We start from the raw sequence: 16,830 nt of genomic DNA on the forward strand, positions 1-16,830 counted from the left end.
TTCAACATGTCAGTTTCAGATTGATCAAGTTTCCGTCCCTTGTCCAAAACAATAGAATGAAAATCTTCAATAGCTTGTGTTGGAGATAAACTTAACTCCCTGAGGCCGATATCATAATATACATGCTGCGGCGAGATAAGAATTACCACCTGACGTCGAAGAACATTATCTGATTTTCTCATAATCACACTCGCAGGCAGTCAATTGAAATCATGCATGGAAATATTATTAACATGGGTGTTATTATTACACTATACTTATAAAATCTTCCAAGTTTGAACAAATATTTATATTTATCCACTTTCGTCCGTAAGTTATATTCAAATAGAATTATAATTTCACTTCGAAGCATTCATCATTTTTACACACCTATTGCGTTTAATAAATATTTGAACATTTCCAATTTTATTACTTTTTCACATGTAAACACAACAAATTCCAATAAATAGAAATACATTATTAACACAGAGTATTTACATCAGCATTACTCAAAATTAACACTCATTTTTCAGTGAATATCGATGGTTTATTTTGATGTATAATTTATTTCTAAACATGTACACAAACGTTGTGTGACACGCACTTAGACAGTTAAGTTGTAAAATTTACACCTATCTTTGAAGAATTATTAAATTTACAAAAAGCGTTTATTTACAAACGTTTTTATGTATGAAACATGTTTTGCTGTGTCATTTTTATCCATTTGAATTTAATGCGATGTAAGTGTATGAATATTTCAGCTTTCTAAAAGTTAACATTTTCTGACCATTCATTTCTCTGATAATGAAATTTCATCGTCGGAATCATCATCCGACGGACTGATACGTCAAAATCAGCATGATAATGAATATTGTTTTCAATGTAAAAAAAAGTCTCGGGCAGCCGACATTATTTTAATCTTTTGAAATACAGTATGAACGAAACACAGCGGAGTTCCTCTTTTTTATTTCCTTTACCGAATATTTACAAACATTTATTTTATCAAGGAAACTAATTATTAGCATAATTAATAATTATAACATCTAAGAAATTATTCTCGGTATGCAAAATAATTTTGCTTTCATCAGGATTATCAAAAATTAACAAGTATGTGACGCAATCAGCATGATCTCGGTGCCGCGACTATACTCGTCAATCACCGTCCTGGGGAGTCCTGATAACACGCGTATAGTCGGATATCGACGCTACATGGGTAGAAAATATAGCGCCTTTAGTCGCATTTCGGCCCCAAGGAGTTAAGTTGTCGAATGCTACAGATTCGGCGATCAACGAAGGGCTCTGTAGAATATAACAGTACTCATTAAGAAACGATGCCTTAACTGTTTGCCAATTGTCTTTTGACAGCAAGTTGTTGAGCCATATTCTTGATGGTCCTGTCAAATGCAGATGAAATGCCGCTACGGCACGAGGTGATCCTGGGTCTATTGATGAGAGAGTTTAAGTAGGATTCAAATTCAGACAAGAATTTAGAAGCATCCTTGTGAGTAAATCCACTAAAATGATTTATAGTCTTGTTTGTAACTACAGGTGATTGCTGTACCAAAATGGTGGGTTGCACACTTTGTTGCTCCAGTGGATGAAATGGGGTGCTTTGCTGTCCGGGAAAAAATATGTCAGTGAATGGATGGGCACCTCCTGTGCCATTACATAAATAGGAAACCGTTGGGATCAAAGTCAGCAGCCACAGGCATGAACGGATTGTTCGAGGAATTCATGACACACACTGCAACCACAGTTAATAGTATTTGTCCCATTTACTTTGCAGTTTTCAACATGGCGTCCTGCCGAAAATCAATGTGGTCGAAACTCAGATGACAGTTTCCACACAAAAATGTCCATATGATGAAAAGTTCAAGGGAAAAACGTAATAAGACAGTTTCAAAGTATTTCCTTCGGATTCTCCACCATGTTAGAATGTAGGGAATTAGCTTGTTCATGCATAAAAGAAGAAAACAACCGCAGTATGTTTCAACACATTTTTACTTTTTTTTCTCCTTCCCTTCACAATCGGCAAAACTCGGATGTTATTCTCAGAATATTAGGCAAGGGAAACAAATCCTCTACTAAGGTCTTTGATCAGAGCACAGAATTGTCTCCCTTCCCCTAGTCCTAACCTCTCACTCCCAAACCATAAATATAACATTATTATCATACAAAGCATTGGCCATGTCAAGTTTAGATGCCGTTAATGACAATGAACGGATGACAAAGGCAAAAACAAAATGTATCCCTCACTTTTTAGAAGACATAATGAATAATTTATACTGAGTGGTTCAGCATTTTTCACTATTTCATATAAGAAGTTTAAATGTTTAACAGATTATTCTATTTATTTTGTTGGGTGCATACTATCACATGGACACAATTCGAGTCATATGGTGTCTTTATAGCCTTTCATGGTGTCATAAAATACCAGGCGTTGCTCCAGGCATTGTTTAAGGCACTTGAGTAGAGCCACCAAGTTTCTGCAAGTTAGCAAAATAACATCATTAAATCTAGAGTTGTAGACAAAAGCTTTTGAAGTCATTATGTTCCACTATGTAAGGAAGTGAGAGAAAATGCTGACTAACAATCAAGAGTGGAAGAAGACATAATAATTATTATCTTTTTTGACAGACATACTAATTAAATAAATTTAATTAATGCAAGTGTTACCCTGGTCTTCTCCGGTGTCAATTTCACTTCTGCTGTTGTCAATGTTTGGATGTCAGTTGTCTTTGGAGCATGAAATGTGAAGTTCAGTTTTTCGTTAGGTTCTGTAATTAATGATTTTCCATGGATTTTGAGGTCAAAAGCTCCTAATCTGCGATAACTGGCTACTTTCAGCACATTTGAAAGTTTAACTGAGACCTGAAATAACAAAGAATGATTGTTCAACAAAAATGACATAAAAGAAGAAATCAATAACATGAAAGAAAGTTGCTTCATTTTAATCACTTGCTTCATTTAGCTTGCATTAGGTGTACATAACACAAATGTTAGCATTAAACCAAAATACAGTCGAATACCGTTACCTCGATATTCAAGGGACTGTAAAAATTGCATTGACGTACCCAAAGTTCGACGTAACGATATCCACTATCTGGGACTACTTTGTACTTGTGTCGGACGTCTATATTGTCATAATATCCAATGCATTTCAAAGGGATTGAAAGGGGAAAGAAATAATATAAAACGTAAATACGATTTTAATTTTATTGACAAATAAAACACCCTATTTAAATAGTACATACACACATATAATTTTTTAATTTTTCAAAAAAATACGTGTAGACATTCGCATTTTTATTCCTTCCCTAAACAAATCTGAATGTAGCAGTAATGTTCCTAGATGAATAGTCATTTGGACTGTGCTTCGATAACGAAAATTTGCCAGTTAAATACGCATATTATTACTCCTATTATTGTATGCTTGCAATGCTGCTGTTTTAGGTGATTGTGCCAGATTTCCTATGTATATATGGGCTTCAAAGAGATGTATAAAATTTTGGATTCGTATTGTTAATATGCCTGAAGATAGATATGTTAAGAAATGTTACAATATGCTTAAACACTGGGACCATCTTGGTTATAAAAACTGGGTTACTACATTGAGAAATAATTTGTATAGTAATGGCTATGGATATATATGGGAGAAACAAGCAATAGATAATCCAAATGTATTCTTAAAACAATATACAACTAGATTAAAAGATCAATATTTACAAATTTGGAACGTTGAAATGGTTAACAATAAGAAACTGGTATTATATAAAGGGTTTAAGCAAAGATTTGTTTTTGAAGATTACCTTGAACACATAGATATTGTTAAATTCCGACGTAGTATTGTGTCTTTTAGAACATCATCTCATCAATTAATGATTGAAAAAGGTAGATATATGGGCTTATCAAAAGAAACCCGTTTTTGCATTCATTGTGATCATGTTATTGAGAACGAGTTTCATTTCCTGCTGGAATGTCCACTTTATGAGATAATTCGCATACGATATATACCTGATAAGTTTTGGCGCCATCCAACTATACACAAATTTAATGTTTTAATGTCTAGTAAGAATTGCTTGTTACTGCGTAACCTTTCACAGTTTATATATTATGCCATGAAATTACGCTCTGAAATAATATCGTAACTTTAAATTATTAGGTATGCAATGTGACCTAGCACAGTGTATATTTATAATGTCATGTAATTTTGTTTAGATGTAACATTTTGTCATCACTTACGTTTTGTTTAATTATTTAGTTTTGTATTACCATATACCTTTACCTGAACATTTTGTCATGACAACATACACATATTTTATTATTTATGCTTGTATTATACTATTGTGTATGGGCCGGTGGCCTTAAATGCAAATAAATAAAGAAAGAATTACAATTACTCCACCCTAAATGGCAGATTTTTTTAGTTGTTATATTGGAAAACAGCTTGCCCGCTTGCACATAGTTTTATAAGACTAGATTAATTTTTGGGAATTAAATGCAAACTTCCTGACATTTAAATTGAATTTAAAGATTAAATAAAAACACACAATCTAACTTGATTATGATTAATACATCGCTAGACAACAATAGGTTGATTTTCACACATTACACATAACATTGATATTTTTGACAAGCTGTGATATCGACGAAACCAGGTGTAAAAACAGTACAGGTAAGTTGACGGGACTGAAAAATGTCATCGAGCTAAACAAAATATCGAGCTAATTATATCGAGGTAATGATAAATAATCACATTGAAATATATAGGGAAAAATAGGGTCCGACTAAAACACATCGTGCTAACCGGAGTATCGAGCTAACAGATATCGAGGTAACGATATTCAACTGTATGTGTTTGTTGTCAATAATTGTTTCAAAGTGGGGGAGGGGGCGGACAACTCTGTTGAAATTTAGAGTCACTTTTCGTGTTGGACTTCATATGAATTTTCTGCATTTTTTGTGGTTTGATTTTGTGAGAAATCGTTAGTTTTGGAGTCAGCAAGTTTGTAATATTAGACGGATTTTAAACATTACTTCCTTATTGTGCATTTTGTTCTGATCTATTTACTGATGTTCACAAGAATCTCACAGGTGCACTCATTAGCAGTTTTTTTGAAAATTCTTGATTGAAATAGAATAGGTGAAGTTAAAAACAAACTGTATCAACATCAGCAAATACTCTGTTCAAAATGTGTTCTAGAAAATGTTAATTTATTTCTTAATTAAGATTTAGTTTGTTACAGAAAAACTCTGACTATTAAAATAGTTGATTCCTTTCTCAATTAAGATTTAATTGACACAGAAAAGGTTGGGAAAGTAAAATCAGTCATGTGGTTTATGGAATTCTACGGATATCACTGACATACGGTTATCATTGATTTCGAAATTGGCGAGTCAAACGGAGAAACATCAACAGAACTTATGGTATTTCTTGCACAAACATTTTGTTTTTCAGTGTATATTGCTGCTATTTTCGCGTTACATCTGGTCTCACGGTATTTGATTTTTGCGAGAACAACAATGTTCGGCGCTCTCTACAGTAAACAAATTTGAAGTACTTGGAAAGCTATTACGTTCACATTCTATTTTTGTAAACGTAGGTTAATTATTTTTAGCTCACCTGTCACAAAGTGACAAGGTGAGCTTTTGTGATCGCGCGGTGTCCGTCGTCCGTCGTCCATCTGTGCGTCCGTAAACTTTTGCTTGTGACCACTCTAGAGGTCATATTTTTCATGGGATCTTTATGAAAGTTGGTCAGAATGTTCATCTTGATGATATCTAGGTCAAGTTCGAAACTGGGTCACGTGCCGTCAAAATCTAGGTCAGTAGATCTAAAAATAGAAAAACCTTGTGACCTCTCTAGAGGCCATATATTTCACAAGATCTTCATGAAAATTGGTCAGAATGTTCACCTTGATGATATCTAGGTCAAGTTCGAAACTGGGTCACGTGGGGTCAAAAACTAGGTCAGTAGGTCTAAAAATAGAAAAACCTTGTGACCTCTCTAGAGGCCATATTTCTCAATGGATCTTCATGAAAATTGGTGAGAATGTTGACCTTGATGATATCTAGGTCAGGTTCGAAACTGGGTCACGTGGGGTTAAAAACTAGGTCAGTAGATCTAAAAATAGAAAAACCTTGTGACCTCTCTAGAGGCCATATATTTCACAAGATCTTCATGAATATTGGTCAGAATGTTTACCTTGATGATATCTAGGTCAAGTTTGAAACTGGGTCACGTAGGGTCAAAATCTCGGTCAGTAGATCTAAAAATAGAAAAACCTTGTGACCTCTCTAGAGGCCATATTTCTCAATGAATCTTCATGAAAATTGGTAAGAATGTTCACCTTGATGATATCTAGGTCAAGTTCGAAACTGGGTCACGTGCGGTCAAAAACTAGGTCAGTAGGTCTAAAAATAGGAAAACCTTGTGACCTCTCTAGAGGCGATATTTTTCAATGGATCTTCATGAAAATTGGTCAGAATGTTTACCTTGAAGATATCTAGGTCAAGTTCGAAACTGGGTCACGTGGGGTTAAAAACTAGGTCAGTAGATCTAAAAATAGAAAAACCTTGTGACCTCTCTAGAGGCCATATTTTTCATGAGATCTTCATGAATATTGGTCAGAATGTTCATCTTCATGATATCTAAGTCAGATTCGAAACTGGGTCACGTGGGGTCAAAAACTAGGTCAGTAGGTCTAAAAATAGAAAAAACCTTGTGACCTCTCTAGAGGCCATATTTCTCAATGGATCTTCATGAAAATTGGTGAGAATGTTCATCTTGATGATATCTAGGTCAGGTTCGTAACTGGGTCATGTGCGGTCAAAAACTAGGTCAGTAGGTCGAAAAATAGAAAAACCTTGTGACCTCTCTAGAGGCCATATTTTTCTTGAGATCTTCATGAAAATTGGTGAGAATGTTCACCTTGATGATATCTAGGTCAAGTTTAAAAGTGGGTCACGTGCCTTCAAAAACTAGGTCATTAGGTCAAATAATAGAAAAACCTTGTGACCTCTCTAGAGGCCATATTTTTCAATGGATCTTCATGAAAATTGGTCAGAATTTTTTATCTTGATGATATCTAGGTCACATGTGCTCAAAAACTAGGTCACTGTGTCAAATAATAGAAATAACGACGTCATACTCAGTTGAACACTGGGTCATGTGGGGATAGGTGAGCGATTCATGACCATCATGGTCCTCTTGTTAAATTTCCTCGTCAATTTTTTGACTAAGTAAAATCGGTAATGAATTGTTTGTTGTCCATATATTTGATGGAATTACCCTTCCACTGTGTTAATTTTACATTGCAGTAATTTTTAAAGTCTAAAACACGAATTTATTATGAAAATTTAGGAGTCCTATACATTTTACATTTTCACAAGAAGCGCTTTATTAAGTTGGATGCTGTACAGCGAAATTAGAATTAACTCCCTTGGTGAGAGTGAAAGTCACAGGTACCGGAAACATGATGGGTTTAAAAGTAAACAAGGACTAGAAAAATGATTTTCTGCTTGAAATAATAGTGGAAAAGAAAAGGTTTATTAAGTAAATAGGAAATAACAGCAACATAATATTGTTTTTCTTTCCATAATCATTTATTCTCTTAGTAAGTTAGTACCGCGAAAATAGGTGCAAACTGGCTACACCAGTAGAATGTGGTTCAATTAATGGAATATCAGTAATTAATTTGTAAAACAAAAGCTGCCAGTGGACAATGTGCTCGACTATTCACAGTGTTTGATAGTATAATATAAGCTTTGAGTAAAACTTTAACATTACAGTAAGCATGTTTTAAATTGAAAAGGGGCTATAATTCAGTCAAAATGCTTGATAGAGTTGCCTTTTCATTTTTACAGACTGAGGTCATGATGGTGTACAAGTATGCAAAATATGAAAGCAATATCTCAATGGACTTTGAAAATATTTGGGATGGTATGCAAACTTAAACATTACAATAAACACATTCTATCTAAGTCGAAAAGGAACCAATGTCAAATTCAGTCAAAATGCTTGATATCTTTGCTTAGTTTTTTTTACAGACTGGGGTCACGATAATAAACAAATATGCAAAATATGTAAGCAATATCTCAATGGACTTTGCCGGGGCGAGTAGGATAGCTCCCTAAATCTTTGAATAGTCGAGCTACAAAAAGTGTGTTTGTAATAAAATAAACAAGACTACTTTGGAGTCGTACACCTGTTGACTTTCAAAGAAAAACCTAATTTTACAATGAAATGAAAATAATGCTCATGATCATCGTCATAGACCTTAGACTATGTCTTTCAGATTTGCTCAAAAATGACACAAGCGAGACTAAAGCCCGTAACTTGCTGGGAAGGTTGGTCAGACGAGTTGATACCAACGCAAGCAATCATCTAGTCCTGGGCTAAAAGTATGCTATTGTTCTATGTATGAAACAAAACTGCCCCAGTTCCATCCTTTTTATGCCCCCTCTTCGAAGAAGGAGGGGTATATTGTTTTGCAGATGTTGGGTAAGTAGGTCGGTCGGTCGGAATGTAGACCAGTCCATTTCAGGATGATAACTCAAGAACGCTTGGGCCTAGGATTATGAAAGTTGATAGGGAGGTTGGTCATGTCCAGCAGATGACCCCTATTGATTTTGAGGTCTGTAATGTCAAAGGTCAAGGTCACATTGACCCTGAATAGTAAAACGGTTTCCGGATGATAACTCAAGAATACTTGGGCCTAGGATCATGGAAGTTGATAGGGAGGTTGGTAATGACCAGCAGATGACCCCTATTGATTTTGAGTTCGGTATGTTAAAGGTCAAGGTCACAGTGACCCTGAACATGAAAACGGTTTCTGGGTGGTAACTCAAGAACGCTTGGGCCTAGGGTCACGAAAGTTGATAGGGAGGTTGGTCATGACCAGCAGATGACCCCTATTGATTTTGAGGTCAGTATGTCAAAGGTCAAGGTCACAGTGACCAGGAACAGTAAAATGGTTTCCAGGCAATAACTCTAGAACACTTGGGCCTAGTGTCAGGAAAATTGATAGTTAGGTTGGCCATGACCAGCAGATGACCCCTAATGATTTTGAGGTTATTAGGTCAAAGGTCAAGGTCACATTGGCCAGGAACAGTTAAAACAGTTTCTGATCTTCTTGTCCAAAACCATAGGACCTAGGGGTTTGATATTTGGTATGTAGCAAAATCTAGTGGTCCTCTGTCAGGATTGTTAAGATTATTTCCCTGGGGTCAAATATGGCCCTACCCCGGGGGTCACATGGTTTATATAGACTTATATAGGAAAAAACTTTGAAAAACCTCTTGTCCAAAACCACAGGGCCTAGGGCTTTGATATTTTGTATATGACATCATCTAGTGGTCCTCTACTAAGATTGTTCAAACTATTCCCCTAGGGTCAAATATGGCTCCGCCCTGGGGGTCACATGGTTGACAGAGACTTATATAGGGAAAAACTTTGAAAATCTTCTTGTCCAAACCACAAAGACTATGGCTTTGATATTTTGTAATGTAGCATCATCTAGTGGTTATCTACAAAGTTTGTTCAAATTATCCCTCTATGGTCAAATATGGCCCTGCCCCAGGGGTCATATGGTTCATTTAGACTTATATAGGGAAAAATTAGAACCTTCACGTCCATAACTTACATCATTCAAATTTGGACCACATGTATAGTTTTGAGTGGCAAGATGAACCTTGACACGAGTTGACCTTGATATTGACCTAGTGACCTACTTTCACATTTCTGTAGCTACAGCCTTCAAATTTGGACCACATGCATAGGTTTGTGTACCGAAAAAAACTTTGACCTTGTTATTGACCTAGTGACCTACTTTCACATTTTTGAAGGTGCAGGCTTCAAATTTGGACCACATGCATAGTTTTTTGTTCCAAAATAAAATTTGATTTTGACCTAGTGACCTACTTTCACATTTCTCAAGGTACAGCCTTCAAATTTGAACCACAAGCATAGTTTTGTGTACTGAAATGAACTTTAATCTTGAGATTGACCTAGTGACCTACTTTCACATTTCTGAAGGTACAGGCTTCAAATTTGGACCACTTGCATAGTTTTGTGTTCCGAAATAAAATTTGACCTTGATTTTGACCTAGTGACCTACTTTCACATTTCTCAAGCTACAGTCTTCAAATTTGAACAACATGCATAGTTTTGTGTACCGAAATGAACTTTGATCTTGAGATTGACATAATGACCTACTTTCACATTTCTGAAGGTACAGGCTTCAAATTTGGACCGCATGCATGTTTTTGTGTTCTGAAATGAAATTTGACATTGATTTTTACCTATTACCTACTTTCACATTTCTCAAGCTACAGCCTTCAAATTTGAAGCACATGCATAGTTCTGCCTACCAAAATGAACTTTGACCTTGAAATTGATTTAGTGACCTGCTTTCACATTTCTCAAGCCACAGCTTTCAAATTTGGACCACATACACATTGTTTTGTACCGAAATGAAATTTGACATTGATTTTGGCGTTGAGCAGGTCTTGAAATTTGGAACATTCAAAAATGGCTCAGTGGATGGCGCAAAGATCACTCTGTAATCGCTTGTTAGGTTAATAGGTTAAAGGTCAAGGTCAGATTAAACCAGAATGGTAGAACTTTTGTTTACAGTGAGCATATAATTTCTGTTCCTTGTGCAATTACTGAATGCATCAAGTGGGACATTTCGTGTTCGACGAGCTCTTGTTATTATTGACCGTAGGGAAAAACTGAGACCACTTTTCTGTGGTACAACATGGATGGTACCTCCAATTTTTAGGTGTATTTTGACATATCTGTACCTTGTAAGAATTTTTTCTTTATGTTTTTGGCGAAAGCAATGGTACTCAGGTGAGCGATATAGGGCCATCATCTTGTTTGGCTTTTTCTGCTTTCAAAAGTTGCAAAGAGGCATTCAACTTGTCTTGCATTTGTTGCTGCTTCTGTTCTTTCTTCTTCAAATACAGTTTGTAAGTGCTATATGCATTAACACAAGACTGTTTCATCCTTGTATCTATCTTCATGGTTGTACTTTTCTCATTATTAGCTCACGTGAGCATAAAGTGCTCAAGGTGAGCTTTTGTGATCGCCCTGTGTCCGTGACCGTTGTCAACAATTTGACTGTTAACACTCTAGAGGTCACAATTTTGGACCAATCTTAATGAATCTAGGTCAGAATATTGCCCTCAATAAATTCTTGGACGAGTTTGATATTGGGTCAGCTTGGGTCAAAAACTAAGTCACCAGGTCAAATCACAGGAAAAGCTTGTTAACACTCGAGAGGTCACAATTTTGGCCCAATCTTCATGAAACTTGGTCAGAATGTTACTCTCAATAAAATCTTGGACGAGGTCGATATTGGGTCATCCGGGGTCAAAAACTAGGACAACAGGTCAAATCAAAGGAAAAGCTTGTTAACACTGTAGAGGCCACATTTATGCCTTTATCTTCATGAAATTTGGTCAGAATGTTAATCTTGATGATCTCAAGATCCAGTTTGAATCTGGGTCATGTAGGATAAAGAACTAGGTCACTAGGTCAAATCAAAGGAAAAGCTAGTTAACACTCATGAGACCACATTTATGACCATATCTTAATGAAACTTGGTCAGAAACTTAATCTTGGTGATAAACTAGGTCACCAGGTCAGATCAAAGAAAAAGATAGTTAACCCTCTAGAGGCCACATTTTTGACCATATCTTAATGAAATTTGGTCAGAATGTTAATCTTGATGATTCCTAGGTCAGGTGAGCGATACAGGGCCTTCATGGCCCTCTTGTTCTTCCTTAGAGTTGTTTTTGTGCCCCCCATGAGTGGTGGGGGCATACAGATTTGGTCTTGTCCATGCGTGCGTCCGTCCATCCGTTCGTCCGTCCGAAGTTCGTGACGCGCCTAGCTGGAAAAGTATTTGATACAAATTGATGAAACCTTGCATGAGTGTTTATCATGGTATGAACTTGCGCACCTCGTATTTTTCGTCTGGCTCCACCCCCTATTTTCAAAGTTATGGCCCCTGAAACTTCACAGGGATGTTCCTTGGATGGTCTTCTTTAAAAATTATTCAAAGAATTGAATTCCATGCAGAACTCTGGTTGCCATGGCAACAGAAAGGAAACACTTTAAAAATCTTCTTCTCAAAACCAGAAGCCCTAGAGCTTAGATATTTGGTGTGAAGCATTGCCTAGTGGACCTCTACCAAATTTGTTCAAATCATGACCCCAGGGTCAAAATTGACCCCGCCCTTGGGGTCACTTGATTTTACATAGGAAAATCTTAAAAAATCTTCTTCTCAAAAACCAGAAGACCTAGAGCTTAGATATTTGACATGTAGCATTGCCTAGAGGACTTCTACTTAAGTTGTTCAAATCATGACCCCGGGGTCAAAATTGACCCCGCCCCAGGGGTCACTTGATTTTACATAGGAAAATCTTCAAAAATTTTCTAAAAATAAACAGAAGGCCTAGAGTTTAGATATTTCACGTGTAGCATTGCCTAGTGGATCTCTACAAAATTGGTTCAAATCATGACCCCCATCTGTCAAAATTGACCCCGCCCCAGGGGTCACTTGATTTTACATAGGAAAATCTTCAAAAATTTTCTAAAAATAAACCAGAAGGCCTACAGCTTAGATATTTCACGTGCAGCATTGCCTAATGGACCTCTAATCATGACCCCTGGGGTTAAAATGGACCTCGGCCCAGGGGTCACTTGATTTTACATAGGAAAATCTTCAAAATTTTTCTAAAAATGAACCAAAAGGCCTAGATCTTAAATATTTGACATGTAGCATTGCCTAGTAGACTTCTACAAAACATTTTCAAATCATGACCCCCGATGAGGTCACTTGATTGTACACATAGGAAAATCTTCAAAAATTTTCTAAAAATAAACCAGAAGGCCTAGATCTTAGATGTTTGACGTGTAGCATTGCCTAGTAGACTTCTACAAAAAAATTTCAAATCTGGACCCCACAGGGTCAAATTTACCCAGCCCCAGGGGTTACTTGATTGTATATAAAGAAATCTTCATAAATTTGCTAAAAATAAACCAGAAGGCCTAGATCTTAGATATTTGATATGTTACATTGCCTAGTAGACTTCTACAAACTTTGTTCCATTCATGACCCCCGGGGTAAACTTGGCCCCGCCCCAGGGGTTACTTAATTGTACATCAGAAAGTCTTCCAAAACAATTCTAAAAATCATCAGTTTGACATTTGAAACATGTAGCTCATATTACTCTGGTGAGCGATCCAGGGTCATCATGACCCTCTTGTTTAGAGTTATGGCCCCTGAAATAGTCAGAAATGCACATTTTCACCTTGTGACATGCCTAGCTCAAAAAGTATTTGATATAGATACATGAAACCTTGCATGAGTCTTGATTATGATATGAACTTGTGCACCTCCTATTTTTCATATGGCTTTGCCCCCTATTTTCAGAGTTATGGCCCCTGAAATAGTAAAAAATGTGCATTTTCACCTTGTGACATGCCTAGCTCAAAAGTGTTTGATATAGATTCATGAAACCTTGCATGAGTCTTAATCATGATATGAACTTGTGCACCTCCTATTTTTCATTTGGGTCAGCCCCCTATTTTCAGAGTTATGGCCCCTGAAATAGTCAAATATGCATATTTTCGCCTTGAGACATGCCTAGCTCAGAAAGTATTTGATATAGATTCATGAAAAACTTGCATGAGTCTTAATCATGATATGAACTTGCACACCTTCTATTTATGTCTCCCCCCCACCCTCCTCTGGGGGAGACATATTGTTTTTGCCCTGTCCGTCCGTCCGTACGTCACACTTCATTTCCGAGCAATAACTGGAGAACCATTTGACCTAGAACCTTCAAACTTCATAGGGTTGTAGGGCTGCTGGAGTAGACGTCCCCTATTGTTTTTATGGTCACTCTGTCAAAGGTCAAGGTCACAGGGGCCTGAACATTGAAAACCATTTCCGATCAATAACTAGAGAACCACTTGACCCAGAATGTTGAAACTTAATAGGATGATTGGTCATGAAGAGTAGATGACCCCTATTGATTTTGGGGTCACTCCGTCAAAGTTCAAGGACACAGGGGCCTGAACATTGAAAACCATTTCCGATCAATAACTAGAGAACCACTTGTCCCAGAATGTTGAAACTTAATAGGATGATTGTTCATGAAGAGTAGATGACCCCTATTGATTTTTGGGTCACTCCGTCAAAGGTCAAGGTCACAGGGGCCTGAACATTGAAAACCATTTCCGATCAATAACTAGAGAACCACTTGTCCCAGAATGTTGAAACTTCATAGGATGATTGGTCATGTAGAGTAGATGACCGCTATTGTTTTTGGGGTCACTCTGTTAAAGGTCAAGGTCACAGGGGCCAGAACATTGAAAACCATTTCCAATCAAAAACTTGAGTACCACTTGACCCAGAATGTTGAAACTTCATAGAATGATTGTACATGCAAAGTAGATGACCCCTATCAATTTTGGGGTCACTTGATCAAAGGTCAAGGTCACAGGGGCCTGAACATTGATAACCATTTCCGATCAATAACTTGAGAACCTCTTGATCCAGAATGTTGAAACTTCATAGGATAATTGAACATGCAGAGTAGATGACCCCTATTGATTTTTGGGTCAGTCTATTAAAGGTCAAGGTCACAGGGGCCTGGTCATGTGAAATCATTTCCGGAAAATAACTTGAGAACCACTTGACCTAGAATGTTGAAACTTAATAGGATGATTGGACATGCAGAGTAGATGACCCCTATTTATTTTGGGGTCACTTGATCAAAGGTCAAGGTCACAGGAGCCTGAACAGTGACTTGAGAACCACTAGGCCAAGAGTGTTGAAACTTAGCAGGATGACTGGACATGCCAGGTAGATGATCCCTATTGCAGCCAACCATCGGTGTCTCTTTGACTTTCGCTCCTGACTCCTATTGACTTCGTGCCTTTGCATTGGGGGAGACATGCGCTTTTTTGCAAAAGCATCTTCTAGTTTTCATTTGGGTCCGCCCCCTATTTTTAGAGTTATGGCCCCTGAAATAGTCAAAAATACACATTTTCACCTTGTGATGCACCTAGCTCAAAAAGTATTAAATATAAATGGTTGAAAACTTGCATAAGTCTTTATCATGATATAATCTTGCACACCTCTAATTTTTTGGCTGGCTCCACCCCTATTTATAAAGTTATAGCCCCTGAAATAGTAAAAAAAATGCACTTTTTCACCTAATTATGTGCCTAGCTCAAAAAGTATCAGATGTAAATTCAGGAAACCATGCTGGAGTCTTTATCATGATGTGAATTTGCACACTTGGCATTCCTCTTGAGAATCTTAGCTCTTATTGCAGAGTTATGGCCCGTGAAATAACAAAAATAGTGGATTTTTTGTTTGTGATGCTCATAGCTCAAAAAGTAAAGGGCCTAGAATAATGAATCCTTTTCATAAAATGATTTTTGAGGCTATACCCCATTAAGACTGCAAATATTTGAATTTTTGGCCCTCATTTATGACAAATGTACCAGTGTGGGCACACCCTGTGTCCTACAGACACATTCTAGTTACAATTGCTACAGCTTCATAATTTTCAACAGGCAAACTTGCTTGGTCTTTCTCAATTATATCGTCCTTAATGTTGAAGCTGGATTCTACCAGTGGTCCACTGAAAACAGTCAGCAATGATGACACAAGTGTTTTGAGTGCTGGATATCTTGTTCTGTTGAAACTTTCAAGGACAAATACCTTACTCCAGAATCCAGCGTCAGTAGGCTCCTTGTCTTCCTAATTAGCAGCCAGGCGTTTGACATCTTCAGCAGAAGCAGATCCTGAGCTGTTTGTGTCACTGAGAAAACAGGAATTTGCGAGGAATTCACAACGTTCATGCTTGTATCAGGGTTAGCTATACTGTTAAGTACTGGAGGGTGCCCATTGTTGCATGGAAGGGTCACTCTTTTATGGGTTGTATTAATGTGTGCTGAAGTAGAGATAGCATTGTCCATATTCTGATTCAAAGGACTGACAGTGCTATGTGCTGTGTGCTATGTACACTCTTGTTAAATGTTTGTGTGTTTTCGTCAGTTTTTGTTTTGGATGGCTGCCTGTATTCAGAGAAGTTTTGTGCATCACTGATTTGTTGGTAGTGTTTGTTGTTACAGAGTTGTCCTCAACATGGGCAATGAAGTGAAATAATAAATATAAGCCTTAAACGGTAAACTGTAACGGTGGGCCAGTATTGGTCTTATGTTAACATTTGCATAAAATGTGCCCCCATCCCAGCTTTAGTGCAGGATGGAGGGCATTATTTGAGTAAAGCCGGAGGCTGAGCATGTATATATAGCATTCCATTCTGGACGTTTAAACCTTATCGCAAATTAAAAGATTTCAAATTTACCGCCTGATGACGTCGTAACCTGCGCATGCGCTGCACATCACCCACAATACACCAAATCCCATGAGATTCACAATTTAAAGAAAATTTTTGTTGCTTAAAAACATAATACAAAAAGGGAGGGCATATAACAACACCAATTCTAAAAAGCTTCCAACACAATGTGACTCAAACTCACTACACAAAGGGCAGGGTATATACATGCTCAGCCTCCGGCTTTACTCAAATAATGCCCTCCATCCTGCACTAAAGCTGGGATGGGGGCACATTATTTTTCGTAAAGCCTTTCGGCTTTTCGCATGTATATATAGCATCTTTAAAGGCAACAAAAATACAGTTTACAATGCCTTAATTTATTATTCATCAAATAATCATTCATGACCAAATACAGCATCGTTGTAAGACACATCACTCTCAGAATGTCTACAATAAAATTTTTTAAAATTCTTATCCGAC

The sequence above is a fragment of the Mercenaria mercenaria genome, chromosome 4 (assembly GCF_021730395.1).
Source record: "Mercenaria mercenaria strain notata chromosome 4, MADL_Memer_1, whole genome shotgun sequence".
Lineage (NCBI taxonomy): Eukaryota > Metazoa > Mollusca > Bivalvia > Venerida > Veneridae > Mercenaria > Mercenaria mercenaria.